The 24,779-nt window shown below is 45.6% G+C and overlaps 1 protein-coding gene and 1 long non-coding RNA gene across 6 annotated transcripts in view; one reads left to right on the top strand and one right to left on the bottom strand.

Moving 5' to 3' along the window:
• LOC138915075 (uncharacterized) overlaps positions 1–24,779 on the bottom strand; it is a 170,896-nt gene that overhangs the window by 52,542 nt on the left and 93,575 nt on the right. The gene's annotated exons all lie outside the window — the stretch shown is intronic.
• The window catches only part of LOC138924041 (putative neuroblastoma breakpoint family member 5), an 81,833-nt gene continuing 64,391 nt past the window's right edge, over positions 7,338–24,779 (top strand). For 3 of the 5 annotated variants that reach the window (XR_011438586.1, XM_070266789.1, XM_070266793.1), the window contains exon 1: positions 7,338–7,944. The gene's annotated coding sequence lies outside the window, so the exon portion shown is untranslated. Of the gene's footprint in view, positions 7,945–8,089; positions 8,249–24,779 lie in introns of all 5 variants that reach the window. The other 2 variants (XM_070266794.1, XM_070266792.1) reach the window with 2 other exon arrangements.

Consider the following 24,779-nt stretch of genomic DNA (forward strand, 5'->3'; position numbering starts at 1 on the left):
TCAGGTTACTGATATTTGTAGCAGTGACCCTGCAGTCCTCCAAGAAACCAAAATACATCATTTAAAGAAGTGTTACAATATCTTCAGAAACATGTTTTTCAAAAACAATTTAAACCATTTGGAAATGGACAATTCAGTGGCATTAAGAACATTCCTGGGGCCAGCCCCATGGCTGAGTGATTAAGTTCACGCCGCTTCAGTGGCCCAAGGTTTCGCAGGTTTGAATCTGGGCGCAGACATGGCACCGCTCATCAAGACATGCTGAGGCGGCATCCCACATGCCACAACTAGAAGGACCCACAACTGAAAATACACACCTATGTACTGGGGGGTCTTTGGAGAGAAAAAGGAAAAATTTTAAAAAAAATCTTTAAAAAAAAAGAACATTCCTGTTGCTGGACAACCATCTCCAGAACTTGTCATCATCCCACACAGAAACTCTGTACCCATGAAACTGTAACTCCTCATACGTCCTCCCTTCAACCCCCGGTAATCTCTATTCTACTTTCTGTCTCCACAAATTTGCCTATTCTAGGCACCCCGTATGAATGGAATCATATACTATTTGTCCTTTTGTGACTGGCTTACTTACATAACGTCCTCAAGGTTCATCCATGTTGTAGCATGTATCAGAATTTCATTCCCTTATGGCTCAATAATATTCCACTGTATGTATATACCACATTTTGTTTATCCGTTCACCTGTCAATGGACATTTGAGCTCTGTTTCCCTTTTGGCTATTGTGATAATGCTGCTACGAACACAGGTGTATAAATATCTGTTCAGAAGTATGCTTTTTATCATAGACTTGTTCTTATTCTCATAGGTGAACATGATATCCATGGTAACTTCCCACTAACCAGAAAATTTGACTAATATGCCATTCCACCATTAGGCTTGATAAGGACTTTTCTTGGAAGATGTGGTGGATGCACAATAGACAGCGATAGGAATGACGCCTCTGTCTCACGGATGGACACGGGCCACAAGGAGGCAGATGACTAGGCCACGGTAGCACATTAGTAATGTGCCCAGCACATTAGTACGGACAGTCAGATCTGCATTAAGAAACTCCACTCCACCCCCAGCCTCACCCTGACCATGTCACTGTTCTAGCTGGTAGACTGGGCTGCTTTTCCAAAAAGGTACGAACTTGAGGAACATTTGTTCTGAATTAAACTTGGCTGCAGTTAAAGTGTTATCATGTATATGGAGTTCAAATTACAGAGGCCTCCCTTGGCCAGTGAATGGCACAGCACGGCTGCTCAGAGAGGTGGAAAATTCTGAGGCCCCCTCCAGCACTGTTTCAGGAAAAATGCTCTGAGTGGTGTGGAGAGGGGCCAGCTGGTGATGTCAAGGGATTTATAAAAGAGATTACAAGACCTTTGAAGGGAATGAGGCAGTTACTAATGATGGAAAACTGCTAAAGCTGGATCTGGATAACGCTCAACACTTAATTTGCTAGTTATCCTGAAATGCTTGTAATTTTTAAAAAGCATATTGTGCCACTCCCTTTGTGTGTAGTTCAAGAGACAACATTACAGTACTGTGAGAAGAACCTGTTATGCTAATCAAAGTCTGGGGTAACTGAAACTGAGCTTGCTGAACACAGAAAGCCCAAAGTGGGCAATCCAGGACCCGGCAGGGAAAATTAAATGCCCAAACACACCTGGATGCACTCACTGTACATCTATATTTTCCCTTCTTCTTGTTTTTTTGGGGTTTTTTTCAAAACACACTGGTGGGGGGTCTGGATGATGCCTTATTTTTTAAGCAGCAACAAAGCTGCTTAAAAGCTTTACACCTCCAAAGAGAGATCTGAAAATATTTACTTATATTGCATTTCCAAGTGTTTCCATAGTCTTTTCACAACCCTCCTGTCATCTTATCTTAAGAATGCGCGTTTTATAAAGAGCAACCAAAATCAATTACAATGACAGGATAGATTTAGTTGAGCAGACAAGCTTAAACTTTAATAGCTGGGCTTACTTTGGGATTTAAATAGATAACTAATGAAAATAGTCCCAGTTTTAGGACTAGAGATCTAAGGTTGCAGGGGTAAAAGTGGGGCCTTAAAATCAATTTTTGGCAGAGCTGCTAAACTTCTTTGCCATTATGGAGCACTCAAACAAATGAACAAACAAACAAATAAACCAAACAAAACCAAACAAAGGACCATATAACTAATAGTCAAATTGTCCCCTAGTAAAAAGGCCCCAAAAAGTGGGCTGGAAGCAAGAATTAAAAAGCATGTGGAAGTGAGCAAAGTGGAGGTACTTGGGACCTATGATCCTGAGGCATAATTGGTTGCAGCTTTATCTGTTTTCTTCACTCTTTATCTGCGGGTACAGGAGAACAGTGCAAAGACTATATACTCTTAGAACATGGAAAATCCAATTGTCTGCTTTAGCACCAGACATTTTTCAATTGTAGCTTAAATAAAAGGGTCAGGGAATATACGTTGTTTTCTATTCTATTTGGGGGGGAGGGGTGGTAGGGGAGTAATCTTTCTGAATTAGCACCCTGGGTCACATCCCAGTTCAAACATTTCTCATGGAGTGCAGTCATCCCAGCCTGGTGTTGAAGGCATCCCCTTGCTGCCTCCAGACTCGCTGCCAGGCTCATCACCAACTGCGCTCCAGTAGGAACGCTCTAGCCTATAAGCCTACCTCCTCACGGTCCCCTGAAGGCACTGTGCAGATTCTCCATGTCTTCTGCCTTCCTCCTGCTGTGTTAGTAAAATCCTCTTTCTCAAGCCCAACTCAAGCCTCACCTCCTTCTTGAAGTCTTTCGGGACTACGCCAGTCCCTACGATCTTTCTCTTTCCCTTACCTCCCATGACACTTACAAATGGTGCCTTTGATTTTTATACATAGATCATACCTAGATTACCTCCTGTGCTTAAAGGTGTTCATCTCATTAAGGGTGTATACCTCTGTTATTTGCCCTGCTGCCTCTGGGAATTACAGCAAGAATATGCGTTAAATATGATCTTATTGTCTTTGACCAAAAGGCTTTTTGACCAAAAGCTGTCGAATCAATAAATATTTCTTGCCTGAAATATTAAGCAGGGCCAAGAAACACAACTATTAACTTTAACTTGAAAAATAATCTTCTGAATTAGAAAAGCAGGGGATGTTTACACTATCCAGGAGAGATTATTAGAAGAATCTCCTTGAGAAATGGAGCTCGAACCCTGTCAGAAACCCAGTCTTCTTTCTCCAACACAAAATTCTTCAGACCTTGCTCCTTTCTCTAGATCTCCTAATTCCTCACAAGTTTTTCAGGGGAAAGAAAGCTGTTAGGTAGCCTGCAGACCCTCTGAAAATGGCCATAACCTGTGATACTGTTGGTTTGTTTGCCTTTCTGGTCCAGGGATGTTGGGGAAAGGTACAAAAGGAGCCCCAGCGACTGCTTCCCACTCAACTGGCTTCCTTCCTTCTCTAATTTGTCTGCACTCACAAGCTGTTGAGGAAAGATTGGAACCCAAAAGGCATTCCCATTTGGAAGTCAATTTGAAAGAACACTCAATTTATAAAAACATAATATGCATAATTTTGTAGACAGAGAAGCTTACCTTTAAAACAGAAATAAACGCCTCAATAGGAATTGTGGCTTGCCTTTAGTATAGGGCATAAGTGGGGGGAGTCAGTTACAATTAAGGGAAAAAAATAGGCAGGCCAGCATCAGAATATGCAATACCTTTTAGAATACGCTTTCTTATGGGGCAAACATCTCAAATTATTGCTTTATTACTTACATGATAAAAGATCATAATAAGCCAAACTTGGAGTAGAGACCATTAGTGATAAAGGATGCTATTTTTCTTTTTTGTTTTCTGCAAAGAAATCACTTAATATCTTTATCACCACCTTGTAAAATGGGCTAATTTCTAACTCCGTATGCCTCAGGGAGACACTGTCAGGTAAAAATGGTGCCATGGGAGGAAATCATTATGTTGTTAATATTTAATATTATTTACACAAAGATGTTGTGAGTTCTATCCATGTGTGTATCTGAGCAGTATTGAGAAAGCTGACAAAGTCCTTGTTCTTCGTTGGTTATACTCAAGCAGGGATTCCTAGGATTTATTGCGTTGAGCTACCCAAGTTACTTCCCTCTCTCAGCCTCAGTCTCCTCAGCTGTAAAGTGGGAATACTGACAGTACCGACCTCATACAGTCAAGTGAGACGATGCGCAGGAAGCGCTTAGCATAGCACAGCAGGCATTTTACGACCAAAAGCCAATTAATTTCCTCAGTTACAAATATGTGCTACATATACAGTTTGCTGTCAACTTATTTATAAAGCATCGCTGTGTGATGAAAAGATTACTGAGTTAGGAGCTCTATTCTATAGTGATGACTAGGCAAATTAATCAATCTCTCCAGGTTTCTATTTCTTTGTCTTTATAATGAAGGAGCTGGATTAGAGGATCTCTGAGTAACTTCAGTTCTAAAGTTCTGTGATTTAGGATTCTTTTCACTTCCTTTCTTTTTGAAGATTGGCACCTGAGCTAACATCTGTTGTCAATCTTTTTTTCTTCTTCTTCTCCCCAAAGCCCCCCAGTACATAGTTGTATATTCCAGTTGTAGGTCCTTCTAGTTGTGGCATGTGGGATGCTCAGCAGGGCCTGATGAGCCATGTCATGTCTGCGCCCAGGATCCAAACAGGCGGAACCCTGGGCCACTGAAGCTGAGCACGCGAATTTAACCACTTGGCCACGGGGCCGGCCCCCTCAATTCATTTTTAAATAAAGTTTTAATGAAATTTAACACAGGAAGTATTGTCTGCTTTAGCAATTTATATGTTAATGAAATGCACTTCAGATTAAAATTGCATTATGCAATATTTAAAATACAGAAAGATTTGGAAAATGATGCATGTACCTGTCATTCACTTGAAGAAATAAAACTTCATTTTCCAAAAAAAATAGATGATTTGGAAATGCTGCGGGTGAAATTCAATTATATTTAAAGGTACAAAAATAAGATTGAAATCACTGCTTAATAGAAGGAAATAACTTTAGTTGCCCATTGTTTCTGAAAAAAAGGTGTTTTTATGTCTGAGTGCCTCTGACGTTACACTAGATGGAGGCCAAAGCAGAGAACAGGCCTCTCCTTTTTGGAACATTTCATCTAACTAAAATGCAATGAATACAGTTTAGCAACAATACACACCTAAATCAACCATCGCCCCTGAAGTTGATATGCATCTCATTTGCAATGAGAAGCCTTTTATGGCAATCCAGGCCATGATGGAAACACCTCTTGACACAGCATTGGATTCAAATTCTGGCTCCTTTCCTTTCTAAGTGTGTGACCTTGGGCAAGTTATGGAACCCCTCTGGGCCTCAGTTTCTTCATAAAATGGGGCTAACCTTAGGGTTGTTGTGAATATTAAATAAGATTGAGCTAAGGCTCTAAGAGCAAGGCCTGACACATGGAGAAAGCTCAGTGACTATTAGCTATTTATTATTACCCAATTTCATAAATAATTATTGGATTTCTACTATATAGTAATCTCTGTACCAGACACTGAAATACCTTTGGGGCATCAGCATTTTGTGTCTGATCTGCAAACAATGTGTTACAGAGTTAGATATGAAATTCTGGTAAATTCAGCAGTCCAGTGGGACCCAAGTTAATCTAGAAAATAGGCTGGCTGGAGTCAGAGGGCTTTTTAAATTCAGGCGAGGATATGAAATGGAAATGAAGTAGTTACTTAAGGTCTTGCCTTTAAGTTGAGTTCCTGTGCCAGGTCTCAGAGAGCGCATTACGATGCATACTAAAGCCCCCATGACATTCAAAGAGTCAAACATGCCTGATTAGGCTTTCATGTCCTGTATCTATAAAAAGGTTATCGGTGCCTTTTCTCAGTGCAAATTATTTTTGGCTCTTACTAATATTTATGAATATAATAAAGTCTGTACAGCATAATGTATGTGATTACTTTGTTCCAGTCATCAGCTTGCTTTTATTTAAGGACAAATCCCAGAAGATGCTGCATCTTGGCCCATAATTTCAGCAGATAGGGAGTAGGCAATACATAGGAAAGGACAATTGTACTTTAGCACTATGGGACAAAAAGAGAAGCACAATCATGGCAATAAAGCATTCTCTTATACTATCAATTTATCACAGAAATGATGTAGGAAGACATGCCTTTTGCAAACAATTTCATTGCGATGCTTCCTGGTGACCCCAAGCCTTGCCTATACAACAAGCAATCAATGTTTGGTTTGCAAGTTGCAAACCTTGGGTGGATGTGCCTACAGGGCATTAAAAGCGGGTTTAAGGTGAATTCAACAGGAGCTGACCATTTGTTCAGTGACATCAGGGTGGACTGGCTTTGGCACCGGCCTGTTTGGTTGCTTTTGGTGACTTTGGGGTAATATTAAGGAAATCGTAGCCGTCATGTACCTCTCTCTATGGGGTTTTGACAGATACTGAATATTTGGTCACTAACTCCTCCTACCGCCCCTTCATTTGCACATTTTTCACAGTTAAGAAACTGAACGTATAGTTTATAACCCTTCCATGATACCATCTCTTTTAAGTTTGAAATAATTAGGCAACTTTTCTCAAAAACTCTTGATGTAAAGGAGAAAAGCGAATGTGTCTCTTAATAACAGGCATCTTGAACTCAAGCACTTAGTAAGATAGAAAGAATACTCTAACAGCCAGAATTAACTTGGAACCTCATGTATCCATACCCAGTACAGAAGGTTGTTGGAGCAGAATAAAAAGGTTCTGGATTCTTTTGTCCCTAGGTATCCTTTTTTGCCTACCCCACTTCCACAAGGCTGTAGGCTTTTAAATATTAAAACCATCCCAAAAGGCATCTCCTCCACCCGCTATTACACAAGTCACAAATCACTGCTCAAAGGAACAAAATGCGCCTGCGATAGTCCCCCATTTGGGTGCAGTCTTGATTCTGCAGCAAAATGAAACTCAGAATTCATGATCTGGATATATTTGGGCCCGGACTTGGGCCTTCCTGCTAAAACATAAAAACCAAAACAATCCACACCGCCCCTCGCCACCACCAAAAACAAAAACAAAAACAAAAACGCCCAGGCGCTGCGGCTGCTAACTCTTAGCAGCCCGGCTCACAATTTGACTGCAACGAACAAAAACAGGACTGAGCCCGGCTGCGTCCGACCCCGGCCTCCGGGCGCCAGGCCGAAGTTCCCAGGGCCGGGCTGCAGGCGGCGCGGGCACGGCCGGGCGCGGGGCTCGCGGGGACTTTCACCTGCTTGGCGGGCAGCGCGGGGGCGGCCCGGCGGCGGGCGGGGCCTCGGCGCCCCGCGGGAGGAGCCGGCCCGGGCCCGCCCCGCAGGAGGAGCGCTCGCCCGCGGCCGATCCGGCGTCTCCGTGACAGGCAACCCGCTCCGCCGCCGCCGCCGCCGCCGCCGCCGCCGCCGCCGCCGCCGCCGGCTTTTCTTCCTCGTCCCGGGCCGTCCTCGCCGCTGCTCCGGGGCCGACGCCGCGCCCAGTCCCCCTCGGGGCCGCGCGCCCTCCGTCCCCTCCCCCGGCCGGGCGCCGCGCCGCCCACTCCCGCGGCGCCTCGCCCGCCGCCCTCCTCGCCGGCAGGAATTGCGCGGCCACAGCGCCGCTCGCGTCGCCCGCATCTGCGCCGCCTGGCTCTCGGCGCCGCTTCGTGTCCCGGCTCCCGCGGCCCCGGTGCGGCCAGGGCGTCCCCAGCCCGGCGCCCCTCACTCAGCCCGTGCTTCCTCCACGCGCCGTCGCGCCCGCCTCCCGCCTCCCCTCCCCGGGGTCTCGCCAGCCCCTTCCTGCCGCCGCCGCCTCAGGAGGAACGGGTCCACCGCGGGTCACCATGCCCAGCAAAACCAAGTACAACCTTGTGGATGATGGGCACGACCTGCGGATCCCCTTGCACAACGAGGACGCCTTCCAGCACGGCATCTGCTTCGAGGCCAAGGTGAGGGGGCCACGGTGAGGTCCTGCGCGGGAGGGGGCACGTCTGAGTGGATGGGATGCACAGCCATCCTGGACGCAGAGCTGATGGGTTAGGCTGATTTGGGGGCCTTTCTGTCAGGGAGGGTGACTTGCCCTTCTCAGTATAGAATTCCGCGGGCTCCTGCCCAGAACTGCCAAAGAGCACCTGCAAAGTTTGAGCGGCATTGCTTTACCCCCCTCCACCCACCTGAAGACTCCCCCATCCTTGCCCGCCTGAGACTGATGGAGTTACTTCCCGGGTCCCTCTTTCTGAGGAGGAGAAGCTGGTGAGTGAGCACGGCCTGGATGTGGTTCTTTAGAATAGGTTTAGGGAAGCCCTGGTGTTATTTACCTGCTGGGATCCCATGGGAGAGGTGCTTTCAGGAAGGTCTTTTAAAGGGGGAAATTCCCGCTTCCTGATGGAGGAAAATAATACAGGGGTGTGTTTTTCGATTCCAGGTAATCAGGTCTAGGTGTCAGAGTCACTTCCCAAATGCCTGATTTGCCACGACTCTTGCAAGTGCCGGTCGTTGAAAGGTGGTGGGGAGTGAAAGCAGCCCATTTGCTAGTTTTGTGGCGCAATGTTGTTAGGGAACCGGTGCTGGAGAATTTAGCAGGGATGACTGGAATTTTCAGCGCTGAGACCAGAGCTCCGGGTCTTGTGGGAGGGGGCGGGGCGGGAGCCTCGGTGCTGGACCATCAGGTGTGAATAAGGCTGGCCCCGTGTGATGAGCTTCCCAGAGTGAGAACTTATGGTTTCTGAAATTACAGCTGGGGTTCATGCTGCCCATTCCCTGGGAAAAGTGCTTGGGCTCTTCCTTCATGCCACTTGACACCACCCCTCTCCCCCGGTGCCATAAAGACCGGGGGACACTGAGCACCTTCAGTGTGCCTGTCACTGATAAGTGATGGAAAATATTTCCCTTCCAAGTCGATTGTGTCTTGCTGGTTTTGGAACGGAAGTTTTTTCGGTATGGAGATGATTTTACACTTCGTTCCCTTTTTCTCCTTCGTGACTGTGTAGATGCAGGCAGTTAGCATCTCATGCAAGGATTATTCCATCAGGTGGCTATTCCCTTCAACTTGTGACATATCTTTTGAGTGTCTGATGTGTGCCTAATGAGGTTAGCTATCTTAAGATCTTTTCCTTCTCATGGAGATGTGTGAGTTGGTGAGTCTTACCATTTTTTTTCCTGAATAGCATTCCCCCACCCATATTTGCTAGAGCTAGAAGGACACCCCTTGTCCCCCTAGACATCAAATCCTGCAGTGGAATGCAGAGCTGAATTACTGGGTATGGCTGGGACCAGAGTGGGGCTGTAGCCAAGATCTTATCTTGCTTCTCTCAGAGTAGATCTGGATGGTCTGAGATGGGATGTTTGGGTTAAATTTTGTCCAGGCCTGTTGCTTTGGTGAGCAGGTTTTTTAAAGTATGAGTTTTATCACAGTCATGATTTAATTTTCATGGGCATACTTAAACTGGGAAATTGGCTTTTGTCTTGTTTGGCTCACCAGTGCTCTGCTTTGCAAGAATGAGGGTAAGAAGAGAGATCAGAATTAAAGTGATTTTAAGCCTTTTTAGTCTTTTCTCACAGTCTGCATTTGGTCCCAACCATGTCTCAAACCCTGGCATGCACAAGACTCACCAGGTAAGGGCATGAAGTCTGATTCTTGCCACCCACAATTCTAACTTGATACATCTGGAGGGAGGCGGGGGCTGTATACCTTTCACGAACCTTCCAGGTGACTTAATGCAGGTGATCGTCAGACGGAGAAATGCTGGTACTGAGGCTTGCTTCCGACTTGCTGGAGCTTACCCTCCCTTTCCCAACATACAGTTTCTTTTCTTAAGCGAATGTCTGGGGGCTGCAGGATAGAGTTCCTATAGTAACTTCCCTGAATTCACAGACAGTGGTGCTGGGTAAGAGGAGGGGGAGCCACGGTTGGTCTAGGCAGCGTTCCCAGTGCAGATCTGAAACACAGGGAACCCAGGGTTCTGCTTTGAGAGTGCCGAGGTAGAGAGGAAAAGGACAGGGCTGACTTTGAGGACTGATTCCTAACGCCCAGCTCTTTGTAATTGATGCTGGACACCAGCACGTTCAAACCACATCAGCCAGGATCTGAGCAGACGGAAGCAGAAGCTCTTCTGTCCCATGTGTACCCGGCGAGCACTCCTCGGACTGGTTTCCACCTCCCTCTAGAGCAGCGTCCGTGGAACTGCCATCACTGGGATTTCAGGGTTAAATCCACTCCACACTTGGCCAGTGTTTTGGAAAAGCACAGGCTGTAAAATAGAAATGTATTATTGCTGCCTTGTCAGATAGCCTTGGAAAATGAGCCCAGGTCCTTCTCTCCCAAGGGCTGGCGGTTTTTCAGAATCAACACTGTATGGAATGACTCTTTGCATGGATGCTGCTCATTTTCAGGGTTCTGCAGAGATTGAAAGGGTATAGGTTTGGTTGAAGGGCATCTGGGTGTCAGAGGTTCTGTGCGTTGAATTATCAAGCAGCATCCTAGATGTTTTTCACCTGCCATATTTCATGTACTTCTCACTGCTTCCCCGGAGGTGGGTCTCCTTATGTCTTTTAAATGAGGATATAGGCTCAGGGAAGTTGCTGCTTGCTTTAGTGCACACAGCTGTGTATAGCAAAGCCAGGGTTAAAGCTGGGAGCTTTGACTTCAGGCTCCCAAATCCAGTGCTCATTTAATAATTTTTATGGAGTATTCACTCTGTGTTGGGCAGTGGTCTGATTCTTGGCTCACCGGTGGGGCACCCTCAGGTTGCTGGCCTCTTGGACTCTGATGCAGGAAATTATTCAAACTTTTAATGCTGGGCTGTTTCCAGATATCCCCTTGGGCTGGGAGCTGCTCCTAAGAGATACCCACTGTCCAAGTTCAGCAAGGGGACCGGCTCACTGATGGTTGCTGTTAGGTGGGTGGTAAAATCTCACTTGGCTTGAAAGCTTGTGTGACTCTGTGTACCTGCCTCTCCCTCTGCCAGAATGCCTTCCTGCTGGCTAGTGCCATCAACTGACTGTCTCTACTCCTGGATGAGAAGGAGACTTCCAATGATGATGATGCAAAGGACAGTAAGAATATTAATAACATGGTGATGATGCCTTCTATTTGTAGGTGATTTTCTTTTTTTGAGGAAGATTAGCCCTGAGCTAACTGCTGCCAATCCTCCTCTTTTTTCTGAGGAAGACTGGCCCTGAGCTAATATCCGTGCCCATCTTCCTCTACTTTGTATATGGGACGCCTGCCACAGCGTGGCTTGCCAAGCAGTGCCATGTCCGCACCTGGCAAAGCGGAACGTGTGCACTTAACTGCTGCACCACCGGGCCGGCCCCTGTAGGTGATTTTTGATTTGCATGGGACTTGCACATATGAAGGATTTTCCTTGTATGGAAGCAGGAACATTAGCGTTGTCTCCATTTTTCAGATGACAAAATTGGGGAGCAGAGAGATTAACTTGTCCAGAGTCTCAGAAGTGGTAAGATGAGAAGATAATGATTATAGCTGATATTTAGTGAACACTTATTATGAGCCATGTATTGTTCCAGGTGCAGCCCCATTTAATCCTGGTGCATGGTTCTTTTCCCTGATCCTGAAGTGGTTACTTCCTCTGTATTCATAGCACTCACTGCCTGGCCCATTCGCTGATGCCTGCGTGTGTGGTACAGACTGTCAGAACTGGAAAGCACCGTAGCTCACTTGATTTTACAGATGAGGAAATTGAGGTCCAGAGGGGAAGTCATTGACCCAAGGTCACACAGCTAGATAAGAGCAGACTCAGGACTCCTCCCGAGTTTCTTGCCTCAGTTTGGTTTCAGTTCCCTATTGCTGCTTCATAAACTACCTCCAAACTCAGTGACTTAAAACAACATCTGTTTAATTTGCTCATGATTCATGGATCAGGAATTCAGGCAGGGCTTGGCTGGGTTGTTCTTCTGTTGCATGTGGTGTTGACTGGATCACTCGGCTTCATTCAGCTGTGGCTGGACTGGGCTGGAAGGTCCTAGAAAGCTTCACTCACATGGCTGGTGCCTTGGTGGTCCTCCATGTGGCGATTCTCTCCACTGGGTAGCTTGGATTTCCTCATAGCATGTTGGCCGTTTTATTTGGCAGCTGGCTTTCAAGAGGGAGCATTCCAAGCAGTGAAGGCAGAAGCTCTTAAGGCCTGGCCTCCAGAGTTACACAGGGTCGCTTCTGCCGCATTCTGTTGGCCAAAGCGGGCCATAGGCCAGCTCAGATTCTAAAGGAGGAGAAGTAGATTTCACTTCTTGATGGGGACTGTCAAGGTCACGTTGCAACAGTGCACATGGGTTGAGAGAGATTGCCAAAGCTGTCTTTGGATCCCAGTCTAACACAAAATTGTGTGTTCTTTCCCCTCTGTATATCCTTCTCTGACGATATCAAGTGTTTCTTGAGGACTTTGTCTTATGCTTCTTTGTATAACCCGCCCCCCGTGAACATCAGGTACATGTATAGTCAGCAGTGACCGATTATTTGTCAAGTGGAAGAAATGACCAATTGTAGAAATCTGAAAGCAGTAAATATATTGTCATATTGCTGAGTGAATTTGTGGTTTGGGAGCGGAATGACCTGACTTCTCTGGCCATATTTCCCTCTTTGCCAAATGACTTCCCTGGTTGATGGTTTCCATGATGTGGATTTTAGAGATTCTAATAACCCCACATGGCAGGCTGCCTGTGGATGTCTCTTGAATATACTGTCTTGAGGGCTTCCAGATTAGGACGTTACCTACATCGGCTCACCATAAATGTGGTACTCTCACTCAAGCCTAAGCTTCTAGTCCGTGGTAAAGAGCTCTCAGAACCGACTCCACTATATCCTGGGTGTATGCACTCCTCACCCCACCCCAGACCAAGGGTCCTGTTTTCCAGGATTCTGGACCAGCAGGACCTCAGATAGAGGAGCTGGCGTATTCACTGATGTTATCATTGACGTGGAGGTTTATTTCACCTGATTATGTATTTGTCCAGATGCTTTTAAATCCATTGTTCTCTTCTGCCCGGATCACTTTGGGAGGACAGTGAGTCTCAAAGCTATAGCGCTGTCTGAAATGGGTGTCCCAAGGCGTTCCTCAACAGCCGATGTTTTGGGATTTGATGGGCAAGTCTATTTCTCCCTTAGTGGTACATTTCATGGTTTTATGGCTTTCAGTCACATCTCCTTTACCCGAAAGGTCGCACTTGATTTAATGGTCAAAATCACACAGTCACGTGTAATACTGACCTTTGCCTGTCATCTATGTCCAAGACCCTAATCAGACTTATTGTTTATTATTGCTTACTCATAATGCTGCTACTTCTAAGAAGTCAAAGTCTCAGAATGCTTTCTCTATTTTACCTGCCTCCTCATACTTACATTGCCTTGAGGCTGCCCTTAGCACCCCTGTGACCTTTTTGTTGTCCTCATCCTGCCCCCTGAACAGCATGGGCCATGCCCATGACCCTGTCTGTCCCTTCCACTTTCCTGCCCTACACTGCAAACTTGGTCTCTGCTACTTTTCTTCTTCCTTCCTATTTTTGGAAAAAGGACTTTCTTCCTTCCTCCCTCCCCTGCCTTCCTCCTAATAACTATTGAGATATAATTCACGTACCATACAGTTCACTAATTTAAAATGTACAATTGAGTACTTTTTAGTACATTCATATACATGTGCAACCATCACCACAGTCAATTTTGGAACATTTTCATCACCTCACAAAGAAACCCTATACCCTTTAGCTATCACCGCTTTATCTCCCCATCATCCCAGCCCTAAGCAACCACAAATCTACTTTGGGTCTCTAGATTTGCTTGTTCTGGACATTTCATATAAATGGAATCATGTAGTGTGTGAGTTTTTTTGTGACTAGCTTCTTTCACTTAGCATAACGTTTTAAAGGTTCAGCCGTGTTGTAGCATGTAGCAGGACTTCATCCCTTTTTGTGGTCGTGTTCCATTGTATCGATATAACACATTTTGTTTATCCATTCATCAGTCGATGAACATTAAGGTTCTTTCTGTTTTTTAGCTATTGTGAATAATGCTGCCTATAAACCTTCGTGTACAAGTTTTTTGTGTGATAAATGCTTAGATTTGTTGTAGGTAGGTAGTCAGCAGTGATATTGCTGGATCCTATGGTAACTATATTTAACCATTGTGGAACTGCCAGATTGTTTTCCAGTGTGGCTGCACCATTTCACTTGTCCACTAGCGATGTATCAGGATTCTGATTTCTCCCCGTCCTCACGGACACTTGTTATCTGGCCTTTCGATTGTAGGCATCCCAGTGGGTGTGAAGTCATATTTCACTGTGGTTTTGATTTGCATTTCCCTGGCGAATAATCATAATAGAACATCTTTTCATGTGTTTATTGGCCATTTGTCTATCTTCTTTGGAGAAATGTCTGTTCAGATCCTTTGCCCATTTTTAGATTGGATTGTCTTCTTTTTTTAATTATCATTGAGTTGTAAGAGCTCTTTATATATTCTGCATTCAAGTCCCTTTTGTAGATTTGCAAATATTTTCACCTATTCTGTGGGTGGTCTTTTCACTTTCTTGATATTGTCCTTTGAAACGCAAAAGTTTTTAATTATGATGAAGTCCAATTAACTTTTTTTCTTTTTCTCTCTCTCTTTTTAAGACCCATCTGCCCTCCATCCCCTGCTAGCTGGCCTCTCCTGAGTCTTGATTCACTACCCCCATTGCTCCCCACCCCCACCTTTGCATTGTTCCATCCTCCTCCCCACCAGCTCACTCCTCTCTTCCCGGGAATATGCCTTGGCCTTCCCTACGTGAAAACTCTTCTCTCCACCTTTTTCTTTCACGTGTTGTCCTCTTCCTGTCACCGTGGTCTGTTCTCCGCAGTTGCTCAGTACTCATTCAGTCCCTGGCCATGTCCTTCTGACTTCTATCCTGGCTACCATATAGAAGTTGTTCTGTTACCCTTCTCTGTCCTCACCCTTTTTCATTTTTCTTCCTGAGCCTCCTGTCCTTGTCCTTCTTGGAAGGCCTCGTTCGGCTCTCTGTGGGGGCTCTCCCTTGGCCGTGGCCGTGGCCAGCCCCTCTGGTGGCACCTCCTCCTCCTGTGCTGAGTGTTCTTTCCCCTCCCTTTGACCTCTCACGGGAGTGCTCCAGTGCTCCCCTCCCACCTCTTCTGTTATGCAGGTTGGCTCCTGGGTCTCTGGCTCCAGTCCAGACTCCGGATCTTCATTTCCAGCTTCCTTCTGGCTCTCTCTACCCCAACGAACTCGTTGCTGACTCGATCTCTCAACAAGCTTGAAATCAAATCTCTCTGCTGACTTCATACTTCTTTTAACAACCCAGCATCCTCTCAGGCACCCAGGCCTAACATTTTGGAGCAGTGCTTGAATCTGGTCATACAACAGCAGACTCATTAGCTGTTAACTGAGTACCTATGGTGGCCGGGCTCTGCTCTCCCATACCCCCACATCAAGTCAGTTGAATTTTCTCAGTGACATCCATCCATGCATCCTGCCTGTCCCATCTCTTCCCACCTCTGGCTAGTTTAGATGCTCACCACCTCTCACCATACTGTTTCAGTATCCTATAAACTTTTGCTCTGTTAATTTTCCTGAAATGTAATTACGTTATCCTCCAATTCAAAAACTAAGCCTACTATATTAGATTCAAAATTCTTAGCATGATGTTCAGGGCTGTCTGTTTTTTGAATAATTCCCTTTCATTGCCCTATGCTTCAACCCAGCCGGAGTATTCACCATTCCCTAAACCCATCCTGTGATTTCCCACCCATCTCTCAGACCCAGTCCTCATGTCACGCAGTGAAGTGGGTGCTACCAGTCCCTCCTCCATCTAAGGGACTGACCAGACCCTGCTATGGATTAGAGCTGCTTGCTCCTGTCTGATTTTCACCCCCCACTGTCCCTGTCAGGGTCCCTGTCCCTTTGCCCCTGTGTCTTCTGTAGTGCTGAGTGCATATGGAAAATGTATTTTGAATGAATGAACGTAATTTCTAAAGTGCTCCCTACACGGACTGCCAGGGCCCTCTATGTCACCTAAGAGGGGGGATGCCTCATCTGGCTCCAGTCTCCTCCCGACCCTTTCTCATGCTTAGGCCTGCAACTCTCAGTCCCTGGTGACTTGAGGGACTCTCCAGGTATCCCAGGAGGTATCCCCACCCCTACCTCAGAGAGAGCCACTTCCTTCCAAAGGAAGTGTTGAGCAAGCACTTTCCCTGAATTAAATGGGGTTTCAGTGATGGACGTGCAATAGAGTTGGAATCTTTGATTATAGAACCTATGGCCAATTTCGGGAGTAGGTAATTGGTCATTAGTGGAAAACATTTTCAACCAGTTGTGTTCTGATTAATGAATTGATGCCTCCCCCCCATTCATTGTTTTATTTCCTTTAATTTGCTATTCTATAGTTTTTAGGACATGAATTTGGTTGGCAGCGTAACAGCAAGGATTCAGGAGGCCAACTGTGTTTGGGTTCGAATCCTGGCTCTGTCTCGCACTTGCTGTGTGACCTTGTGCCAGTTACTTAACGTCCCTTGTTTAGTATCCTCATCTGTAAAAGGAGGAAACCAGTATCACATACCTCTTAGGGTTAACGAGAGGAGTAAACGAGTGATATTTGCAAATGCGGAGCACAGTGCCTGGCACAGAGTCCATTGCTATTTTTATTCTTGTTGTTATTTAGTCTTACAAATTGCAATTTGTTTCATCTGTGCATGGTTTTAATCTCTGGAATTGTCGTACGCTCTGTTCTTTTATAAATCAGAGGCCCAGTAGTGTATTATCTTCATTTTACACGCCTGCTTAAAAAGAATCTAGCTGTCTGATTCCCAAAGTTGCAAATCAGACAGCGTGACTACTTTGTGGGCTTAAAATAGCTGTCAGCCTTGTTGGGAAGGAATAAAAAGGGGTTAACTAGCTTCTGGTGCATGCCCCCATCACATTTGTTCCAGCCCTTTAATCCTCGTTAGGATTAAAAATCACAGAATCTTGTTAAGTACAGTATGTTGTCTGTCTTCCCTGTCGTTCTCTGAATTTCTTGGATAAATATTTCTTTAAGTAGAGGTAACCTAAGCAGCAGAAATCTTGCATCATGGGATTAATTAATACCTTGCGATGCTTACATTTCCCTTTTCAATTTTTATATTCAGTATCGTGTTTCCTTTCAAGCACTGGAGCCGCTGGCTTTAAAAGTTACTTAAAATGCTCCTTCCAGGGAGTTCTGAGCCCAAAGTGTTGACACCCTGTAGAATGTCTGCTCCTCTAGCTCCTGCGTGTGACCCGGTTGATTTTCTGTAGCACTTTAACGAGACTTGTGAGTCTTATACCCTTCTGGTCCATCCATGAGAATGGACGGTGGCTAACCCCGTTTGTTCTTGAAGCTACAGTGCTTTCCAGGAGAACTGTTGAAATGATCAACCTTGAGAGTTGAATGAGACCTGGGACTCCCAACGTAGGGGTGGCCAAGAAGAGGGCACTTGCCACCCGGTGCACCCTGTATTCGGAACATTCTGAGCTCCGTTAGCCTGTGCGTGAGCACCTTAGAGAGAAATGCTATTTGCACGCTTGCAGAATTAACATGTGTCCCGTATTCTGTGCTGCTCTTCCTGCTCATCCTGGGTGTGCATTTCTTTTTTTTTTTTTTTTTTTTTTTTTTTATTTTAAGATTTTATTTTTTCCTTTTTCTCCCCAAAGCCCCCCAGTACATAGTTGTATATTCTTCGTTGTGGATCCTTCTAGTTGTAGCATGTGGGACGCTGCCTCAGCGTGGTCTGATGAGCAGTGCCATGTCTGTGCCCAGGATTCGAACTAACGAAACACTGGGCCGCCTGCAGCGGAGCGCACGAACTTAACCACTTGGCCACGGGGCCAGCCCCTGGGTGTGCATTTCTTGTCCGTGATCTAGGCTACAAGCTTCTCAAGGGCCAAGGGGACTCCCCACGTACCTGCCTCGTGCCGTCCACATCACAGAAAGCTAACAGAATAATCGCTATTATTTAAAAAGCACTTACTATGTTCCAGGCACTATGCCAGGCTCTTTCTCTTACGTGATTAGTCCTCCCAACAGCCGTGTGAATTAAGGTACTCTCACTATCTTAGTTTTACAGATGGGGAAACCGAGGCATAGTAACTTGCTTACAGTCCACATTTAGTAAGCGGTAGATTCGCTGAGTCAAAGCCAGGCATTTTGGCTTGGGACATCTACTCTTAACCACCGTGCTGTGTGTCTTTCAAAACACCAGGAGCTAATGTGTATCAAGTGCCCACCGCAGTCTATGGTCTATGCGTGGTGTTCAGCATTTTACATGTTAACTAATTTAATCTTCACAGTGGCCCTGTGAGGGTAGGTGTTTTTGTTCCCATTTTGCTGATGAGGAAATTGAGGCACGTCTTCCTTGGTTGGATTGAATGGGCAAATGGTCCATTAAAGGGGGTGGTCTTAGCCCCTCCCGTCAAGGTTATGCCTGTGACCGGAGCCTGGTCTGCTGCGGTGGGCCAATGGGCAACAGGCCACCTGAGAAGACCCCTCTGGTGGGGCGTGTTGATGATCTCTAGATAGGGGGATGAGGCGATAGTGAGTAAGTGGGAGAGCGGGAGGCCCGGCAGGAGAGGAGCTTGGGGAGGCCCTTCCTTCCTGGAGAATGTTCTCTTTGGGCTCTCGCCTATGCCCTTCCTGTCTAACGGTGGTGGGGCATTCCACTCCCCCTCAGTGCAGCTCTTCTTCCTGTCAACTTCCACACCTCTTCCTTGCTTTTCCCAGCTCCATTTCTGAGGACCAGTTCTCTCCGCTCAGAGCCCCCAGGGTTCCTCCAGGAGAGGAGAAATGCTAAAAAACTTCCAGCCCAGAAGATGTCGCCTTTTGGGTTGGAAACTTCAGCCCCCACTGCACAGTGGAAAAGCCCCTTGGTTGTGTCTGTTTTTTCTATCTTGAGGATAAACTCTTCCCTTTTTGTTTTGCTCTCTTTGGATGGGAAGAGGCACTCACACGAAGTATTTTCTTTTTCTTCCAAGAGGAAGATTAATGTCTTCCATAGGCCAAGTGACAGGTAACATATTATCTCATTCCCATGCTCTTTCCTGTAAACATACGTAATCTTTACTGTAACTACATTTTCAAACTGGTCCTCAATGTGTGTGGATTTTCTCTGTTTAGATTTGGCAGCCTGAGTTAAACACATTATATCCTGCTCACCCATGTCCAAAGTATGATTGAAACTTTTTTTTTTCAGTACTATTGAAACTTTACCTGTTGCTTCAAGGTAACTTAAATGCAGCTCTTTCCTCCTTCAGGTCAAGAATTTTGCAGCATCCTCAAGTGAGGGAAATCACTGGCAAATTCCTTTGATTGGATAATGCAGCTCTTCTCAAACTTTGTCATCTATCAGAATCACCTGGAAACTAATAAAAATACAGAAACCCAGGCTTGTTGAAGTCGCGTAGGGCCTGGATCTCTGTCTTTGCTGTGTTTTCCGGGTAAGAATAATGGAGTTGGAGCACTGGCTGGCAAACTTGGCTACTCATTGGAATCACTCGGGAGTTAAAAAAAATTACCGATGCCTGGGTACTCTCAGCGATTTTAATTCAGTTAGTATGGGGTGCAGCCTGCATGTTACAATTTTTATATCTTCTGTTTCTTTGCTGAGACTTTGTGTTTTTCTCATTTGTTTCAAGCATATTTGTAATTGCTTGTTGAAGTATTTTTATGAAGGCTGCTTTAAAATCCTTGTCGGATGATTCTAATTTATCTGTCTTCTTGGTGTTGACATCAGTTGATTGTCTTTTCTCATTCATGTGGAGACTTTCCTGGCTCCTGGAATGATGAATGGGTTTTGATTGAAACCTGGAAGTTTTGGGTATTATGAGATTCTGGATCTTAATTAAATTTTCTGTTTTAGGAAGACTCCTCTGCCAGTGCGCTGGTTGGGGAAGGAGAGTGCTGCCTCATTACGGTTGGGTGGTGGGTGGAAGTCCAGATTATTTACGGCGTCAGCTGATACCCCTCTGGGATGCGGCAGGAGTGCCTCATTACTATTGCTCCGTAGCTTCCACTGATGCTCTGACTTATTATTGCTGGGTGATGGTGAAAGTTCCAGCTTGGCACTAGGCCTCCTCTTGACACCCCGGCAAGGAGGGGAGGAGGCCTTTTTCTCTCCCAGGTTGGGTGGACATCCCAGTGTCCTGGCTTCCCATTCAGCCTTCTGTGACACCACCTGGATGAAGGTAAGGTTGGAACATCCCTTTACAACTGGGTGAGAGCAGAAGTCTAGTTTCCTGACTTGGCCGATAGGGGTGAGGTTTGGGGGCATGGCTTTTTTCTGCGATGTTTGGCTGGAGTAGAGCTGTTATTGTCTAAAAGTTTTCTGTAGTGTGAGGCTGCCTCTTTCTTAGTCCTTTGGCTAGAGAAGGCAGGCTTTCCTTGGACATTTTTTTGTCTGTGTCTCTTGGTGTTTCTGGGTCTCTGGCTTCTCCAGAAACCAGTCTGGGATCTGTGAGACAAAAAGAAAACCTAGGGAACACAGCTCCATGTCGTTCCTGGCTGGTCTGCCTTCTTCTCTCCGTCTTTCTGAGTCTTCTTATGCTTGTTTTCTGGATAATGCCTGGAGTTTTGGTTGTTAGGAGGAACAGGGAGAAGTATGTCTACTCTGTCTTTCTGGAAATGGGAGTTCCCCGGAGGTTGGGAGTTTTAAAAGCTCCCCAGGTGATTCAAATCAAATCAAGGTGCAGAATATGAGAATCTCAGGGTTGGAGCACTGGAGCAGGCAAAGGTGGTTCTGGTGGAAGGACCAAGAGGACCTGGAATCTTCCCCAAGTGGAGGTCTTTATGAAAGATTATGTACTCCTTGATAAATTCTTATCACTTAGTCACTTTCCTTCCATAGACTTAGATTTTTTTTTCTGTATGGCCCTGAGTCTGACTTGTGTTCCCTGAGTATACATTCTTAAATGCAGGTGTAGAAATAGTCTAATTGTAGAGGAAGTATTTAGTGTGCTCCTACTGTGTTTAGGGCACGGTGCTTGGTGTTAAAGTTCAGAGAGAGATGAGACAAGATGGTGACTTGAAGGAGATCACTGTAGCTGGGAGATACTGATATGTGGAAAGATAAACACAATGATAGTATTATGTATTGAGCACACGTGTGCTGGGTATTCTCCTAGGTGTTTTATAAATGTTCATTTAATTCTTCCAACTACGCTGCATGATAGATGTTATTTTCTCCCTTTCATCATTGTGATTTCAAATGCTCAGTATTAAGTGCCTTGTCCAAGGTCACTCCATATCCAATTCAGGGACAAAATTGGACCTAGACTTCGGCGCTGGAATGAGGCCTTGCTTTTTCCACCTGGACGTGTCCCACTAAGCTTTCTTCATGAGTGTGTCATGGGGGTAGTGCTGAGCTCATCCATTTATATTTCTCCCTGGACCCAGGACAATTTTGGAGGCAGCTGTTATTAGTGGCTTAGTCTGTGACTTTGGAATGGATCTTGTAGGGACTTGAAATGATTCTTGAGACTTAAAAATATCACTGTAGTAATTCTGTGGAGAGTGGGGTGGGGGGCAATAATAGACCTGGAGAGACTGTTCGGGAAGCTCATCCTGTACTTCAGGCAAGGGAGGGTAGTCGCTGGAATTAGGGCCCGTCTTCCACTCTGGAAGTTGCCAAGAGGTATAAGGCATCTTTTAGTTTGGAACGAGCACATGTGTAAGTAAAGAAGGGAATGGGCAGCTGTGAGGTAAGCGAAATGGAGGAAAAGTGTGGTCTTGTGATGTGAGTGGGGGAGAGGAGGGTTTATATGTAGGCTTTTAGTATTTTTTTTTAAGGGGGAAGGAGATAAGAAAACTATAGATAATGAAGAAATGACAGAGAGGTAGGACGACCCGTACCCCAGGAGGCTTTAAATACCAGGCTCGAGAGACATGACTTCATCTTGTCAATAGTGGGGAACAAAAATGGGTGTTTCTAGGGGATGATATAAATATATATATTTACATAATGTATATATGTGTCTACTCACACACATACAGAGTCAGGTATTAGGAAGAGGAAATGGATAAGAGCTGTTGTAGAAATAGAAAAGAGCGCTGAGGACTAGTGCTGAAGTCCAGGTGTGAGGACCTGAACCAGGACGACGATGGTGGGTGTGGAAATGAAGGGATGGATGTAAGAGAAATTACAAAGACTCGATACAGCAATCTGTCTTGTGTTCTTAGGGCCAGGCTGCATTTGGGAAGGAGAATCAGAAATTGAAAGCATCAGAATGAAATAGCCTTTACTTCCAAGGAGCTTGTGTCTTAGTGAGTCATCGCATCTCATGTGACAAAGCTTTAAACACCGCCTGTTCGACGGACACTCTAACATGTCAACTGCCTGAGCTTGAAAGCTAGTTTAACTTGCCTCATCTCTGTGTCTGGTCCTAAGCTGTTCATCATGGGTTGGGCCCTTAGCTACACTATGTCCTAACGTCCTATGTGAAATTCTGCCTTTTTAGAGCAGCCCTGATACCTTATACTAACTCAGAGTTTAGGAAGCATATTATTAGGCTGTCGATTTTTGGCAGTTTTAAGGTCTGTTTGTCTAAAATGATGAGAATGAAACTGTGTCCATATGAGCCCCTCTGTGAAATGAGAAAAGGGCTGAGTGGGATGCTGGTAAAGGTTATGAAAACATAGACCCTAGATAATTGGCAGTCTCAGCAAGCTAGGATTAGGAGGTCCCTTTCTCCCTCCCAACCTCTTCTTGGAAATGGAAGTTGCTGAAATATGAAAACTTGAGGCAGGGATTCTATCAGTCGGTGACAAATCCATAATGGGTTTCTGAGGCTAATTAGATTGTTTGGGATATTAGCAACTTCCTTCGTGTCCTTAGGCTTTCTGTCAATGCTTACTGCCTATATTGTGATCACTTCTGTCTTCTACAACCCACCCCCAACCCCAGGTGGTACCCTCTGGCTTTTGAGATCCTGAAACAAGCACCGCGTCTGATTGACTTTTGAATTTCCAGGACATAGCATAGTGCCTGACACATTATAGGTGCGCCGTTGACCTTGAATGCATAAGTGAATGAAGGAAGTTGATGTCACTGAGTATACACTGCTTCTCTACTCATTACATTTACCTGGGGGCCTTTGCTAGGAGTGGGATCCCTATTTTGCTTCTCTTGCCCAGCCCAATTGTCATCCAAGTCGTGTTGGTTGTATTTCACAAAACTGTTTTGTGGAGAGAATGTGATGTTTAATGACTTTGCCCTCCTAGCCATTCCCTTGGCAAGATGATAAAGATTTTTATAGTGTGGGTCTCATTTTTCTTCTACTGAAGGTGAGCTAGCCTGTGGCCTGAAGCTGGCTTTGTAGTTGCGCGATTCACCTACGGTGAATACGTCAACGCCATACTCATTTGATGAGGCTTAGCTTAGTTTCTGCCCCTGTCTTCCAACTCTCTCAGGGTTCTTCTTCCTTCAATTGCTGTAGCGTCATTTGATTTGTAATCTTAGCATTAACTGGGTACTTGTTTTAGCATAGGCCCCATAACAGGCGGTTGAACTGTCTTTTTTGCAGTGCTGGCAGAGGGCCTAGCCATAGTAGCTGCTCAGTAAGCACGTGTGGGGTTCATGGAATTCAGCAAGGGTTTGGTTTGTGAGGGTGAGGCTGACATTCTCAGTGTCCTGTGAATGTCAGGTGCCTCATGACAGTGATGCCTTCTAGTGATTCCTTATTTCCTCTTTCCAGCAGTAGCTTGCAGTTGTTTTTCATTAAAAATATGTCTGAAGCACACACTTGAGGCTGCTGACTCACCTCTTCTACAGGAGAAGCCTTGATGCATTGGATCTGCCATGTGGGAGATGCAGTCACTCCTCTCACCTCCCCACTGCAGTGTACTCTTTTCTTCATGATGGTCTGTTTACTCATCGCTCAGCAGGGAGGCCCAGGTCTGAGAGACTAGAATGTGGCATGGAAGAGTTCTGACTGGTTGCAGGGCCAGTCCTACTCTTCTTGGATCAACAGCCTTGAACAAGTCACTTTCATCTCTTTGTCCTTCAGTCCCCTCATCTGTAAAATAAGGGGGTTGACTTAGAACCTGTATCTTAGAGGATCTCTGAGGTCCCTTCCAACTCCAACACTCTAATTGTACTTTAGTTGTAGTCTTCTCATGTCTTCTGCAGACCATGCCCCTTTCCCCAGTGAAGTCACATTCCAGTTACTTAATGCCCACATCCTGGTTGACAGATCAGTTAGAGCAAACAGCCAAACACAGCAAGACTGCACGTGGCGCTCACCGTGCTCCGGGCTGTGGAAGGTGCCCTCTCCCTTGGAGGCGTGGGAGGAGCGGCCTTGTGCTCTTTCTTCCCTTAGCTGTTCATCGACATGTTGCTCAAGTGGAACCCATGTGAACAGAACTTATTCATTACTTGTCTCTGTTCTCAAATATTTACACCTTTTGCTGCTGTGAAAAAAATCATTTAAGTCTTAGTTATCAATTTTTCCCTATTGCAGCCGCAAGAGGAGAGTTTCGAAAAGCAGTAGAACCCTATAGGGTCACATTCTGCAGAAAGGCACAGGAGAAAAAAAAATGCGCTGCAATCTTGGATTTTGTAGAAATTCAAGCAGGAAGAGGCCTCCGTGTGCTTGACAGCGCCAGGGGTGTCCAGCAGGCTAGGGGCTTTGCCTTAAGGGGCGGCATTAGTTGCCCACTGTTCAAGGGTTAACCCTTAGCCTTGCTGCCGCAGAAACCTAGTTTTCTGTGGCGACAGTGCTTTGCAACCCAGCTGTACCTTAGGATCGCCTGGATAACTTACAGAATGTAGATGCCCA

Source organism: Equus caballus, chromosome 5, assembly GCF_041296265.1.
Source record: "Equus caballus isolate H_3958 breed thoroughbred chromosome 5, TB-T2T, whole genome shotgun sequence".
In the NCBI taxonomy this organism is placed as follows: Eukaryota; Metazoa; Chordata; class Mammalia; order Perissodactyla; family Equidae; genus Equus; species Equus caballus.